Here is a 4,072-nt window from a genome sequence, read left to right on the forward strand (position 1 = left end):
GGAACAGTACAGAATCGGATCACACTGTGAAACGGGTCAGAACAGAATGGCATCGCACTCTGTAATGGGACAGAACAAAATGGGACCGCACTGTGTAACGGAACAGTACAGAATCGGATCACACTGTGTAACGGTACCGAACAGAATGGGATCGCACTGTGTAAAGGGACAGAACGGATGGGATCGCTCTGTGTAACGGAACAACAGATGGGATCGCACTGTGTGAAGGGACAGAACTGAATGGAATCGCACTGTGTGACGGAACAGTACAGAATCAGATCACACTGTGAAACGGGTCAGAACAGAATGGCATAGCTCTCTGTAACGGGAAAGTACCGAATGGGATCGCACTATGTAATGGTACAGAACAGAATGGGATCGCACTGTGTAATGGTACAGAACAGAATGGGATCGCACTGTGTAATGGTACAGAACAGAATGGGATCGCCTGTGTAACGGGACAGAACAGAATGGGATCGCCTGTGTAACGGACAGAACAGAATGGGATCGCACTCTGTAACGGGAAAGTACAGAAACATACATAGAAACATAGAAAATAGGAGCAGCAGTAGACCGTTCGGCCCCTCGAGCCTGCTCCGCCATTTAATGAGATCATGGCCGATCATCCAAGTTCAGTACCCTGTCCCTGCTTTCTCCTCATATCCCTTGATCCCTTTAGCATTAAGAAATATATCTAACTCCTTCTTGAATATATTTAATGAATTGGCGTCAACTGCCTTCTGTGGTAGAGAATCCCACAGGTTCACCACTCTCTGGGTGAAGAAATTTCTCCTCATCTCTGACCTAACTGGCTTACCCCTTATCTTTAGACTGTGACCCCTGCTTCTGGACTCCCCGCCATCGGGAACATCCTTCCTGCATCTAGTCTGTCTAGTCCTGTTAGAATTTTATAAGTTTCAATGAGATCCCCTCTCATTCTTCTAAACTCCAGCGAATATATGCCCAATCTCTCCTCATACGTCATTCCTGCCATCCCAGGTATCAGTCTGGTGAATCTTCGCTGCACTCCCTCCATGGCAAGAACAACCTTCCTCAGATAAGGTGACCAAAACTGCACACAATACTCAAGGTGTGGTCTCACCAAGGCCCTGTACAACTGCAGCAAGACATCCTTCTTCCTGTACTCGAATCCTCTCGCTATGAAGGCCAACATACCATTTGCTTTCTTAACCACCTGCTGCACCTTCAGCGACTGGTGCACAAGGACAACCAGGTCTCGTTGCACTTCCCCTTCTCCCAATCTATTGCCGTTCAGATAGTAATCTGCCTTCCTGTTTTTGCCACCAAAGTGGATAACCTCGCATTTATCCACATTATACTGCATCTGCCATGCATCTGCCCAATCACCCAACCTGTCCAAATCATACTGGAGTTTCTCAGCATCCTCTTCACAGCACACACGCCCACCCAGCTTTGTGTCATCTGCAAACTTGGAGATATTCATCTAGTTCCCTCACCTAGATCATTAATATATATTGTGAATAGCTGGGGTCCTTGCACTGATCCCTGCTGTACCCCACTAGTCACTGCCTGTCACTCGGAAAAAGATCCGTTTCTTCCAACTCTTTGCTTCCTGTCTGCCAACCAGTTCTCTATCCAAGTCAGTACCTTACCCCCAATCCCATGTGCGTTAGCTTTAGACGCTAATCTCTTATGCAGGACCTTATTGAACGTTCTGAACGTCCAAATACACCACATCCACTGGTTCTCCCTTATCTATTCTACCAGTTACATCCTCAAAAAATGCCAGTAGATTAGTCAAGCACGATTTACCTTTTGTAAATCCATGTTGACTTTGTCCGATCCTATCACTGTTTTCCAAGTGCTCTGCTATTACATCTTTTATAATGGACTCTAGCATTTTCCCCACTACCGATGTCAGGCTTACAGGGTCTGTAATTTGCCATTTTCTCTCTACCACCTTTTTTGAATAGTGGGGTTACATTAGCTACCCTCCAATCCATGGGAACTGTTCCAGAGTCTATAGAATTTTGGAAGATGACCAGCAATGCATCTCCTATTTCTAGGGCCACTTCCTTAAGTACCCTAGGATGTAAATTATCAGGCCCTGGGGATTTATCGGCCTTCAATCCCGTCAATTTCCCTAACACTGTTTCCCTACAAATACTGATTTCATTCAGTTCCTCCCTCTCATTAGACCCTATGTTCCCCGACATCTCTGGAAGGTTATTTGTGTACTCCTTTGTGAAGACAGGACCAAAGTATGTATTTAATTGGCCCGCCATTTCTTTGTTCCCCATTATAAATTCCCCTGATTCTGACTGCAAGGGACCTACGCTTGACTTCACCAATCTTTTTCTCTTCACATATCTATAGAAGCTTTTACAATCAGTTTTTATGTTCCCTGCCAGCTTACTCTCATACTCTATTTTCCCCCTCTTAATTAATCCCTTTGTCGTCCTTTGCTGAATCCTAAACTGCTCCCAATCATCAAGTTTGCTGCTTTTTCTGGCCAATTTATATGTCTTCTCCTTGGATCTTATGCTATCCCTAATTTCCCTTGTTAGTCACGGTTGAGTCACCTTCTTTGTTTTATTTTTATGCCAAACAGGGATGAACAAATTCTGTAGTTCATCCATGCGATCTTTATATGTTTGCCATTGCCTATCCACCATCAACCATTTAAGTAACGTTCCCCAAACCATCCAAGCCAACTCGCGCCTCATACCATCATAGTTTCCTTTATTTAAATTCAGGACCCTAGTCTCGGAGTCAAATACTTCACTTTCCATCTTAATGAAGAATTCTATTGTAGGAGTTCTCAACTCCTAACGAAAGTACTGAGATTGAAACTAGCAGTTAACCAAACGTGGTTTAATGCACTGGTAAAAGTTACAGACAAAAACGCAGGAGAAACTCTAAACAGGTCTGTACAATACTTGGTTCCACGAGGACTGAAAGGACACGCCTCTCCCCTCTGACGTCATGACATCATCACGTTTCTCGCCGTTGGGTACGTCACGTGACCTGCGTGATGTCATCATCGCGCTGGATTGACATTTTACCGAACCCGCGCTATTTATACAGAGCAAACATTTAAAGGTAACAAACCCCTGTTAAAGGCAATTATATACATTACTGCAAGAGTCTCTTGGTGGCTTTGCCACATATTTGCCCAGAATTGTCTTTAATAAGAAAAGTCAATCGCCGAGGAGGTCAGACGAGCCTGTTGGAACGACTCCTAAATTCCCGGAATCGCCGACCGCCATCGTGGCTGCGAGGCACGCCCCGGATCCGGTGCTCTTGATGCGCAGGGGTCTGTTCTTTGCTTTGGGTGCGAAACTGCAAGGCGGACGGCAGCATCTGGCCTTCACGCCAAACCGAGTGTGGTAATAGCAGAAACCGGTTGGAGGAGGCATCGAGGCAGGGCCCTTTGGGGCGGGGCATCCCGCGATGGCGCAGTGTTGCTGTCGGACCGCGTATATTTTATCCGCCTCTTCGGCGAGCGCTATACAATCCCCGGCGTCCGATCTGGCGAGGGCCGCCTGCACCTGTTCAGGCAGTTGAGTGAGGAACAGTTCGCGGAACAGGAAACATTGCGACTCCAACCCCAGGAGAGTGAGCATCTGGCTCATCAACTCCGAAGGTTTGGAGTCACCCAACCCGGGCAACGTGAGTAGACGGCGTGCGCGCTCTGCCTTCGTAAGGCCGAATACCTGCATGAGCCGAGCCTTAATGGCGACGTACTTGTCGGTAGCCGGGGGGTTTTCCAGTAGGCTGATGATCCTCAACGCCATCGAGCTGTCGAGTGCGGAGACCACGTAAAGATAACGGGTCTGATCCTGCACGACGTTGCGGAGCTCGAACTGCGCCTCCGCTTGCACGAACCAGGAGGCCACCTGTTGTTCCCAAAATTGGGGGAGCTTCAATGCCACTGCGTTGGCTTCCATCATGGCCTGCGTTCCGTTTCTTCTGTGAAAAACATCCGCGAGGATTCGGGGTCACCAATGAGATTGAAACTAGCAGTCAACCAAACGTGGTTTAATGCACTGGTAAAAGTTACAAACAAAAACGCAGGAGAAACTCTAAA

The sequence above is a fragment of the Somniosus microcephalus genome, chromosome 13 (assembly GCF_052327205.1).
Source record: "Somniosus microcephalus isolate GS21.2 chromosome 13, FLI_Smic_1.0, whole genome shotgun sequence".
Taxonomy (NCBI): Eukaryota; Metazoa; Chordata; class Chondrichthyes; order Squaliformes; family Somniosidae; genus Somniosus; species Somniosus microcephalus.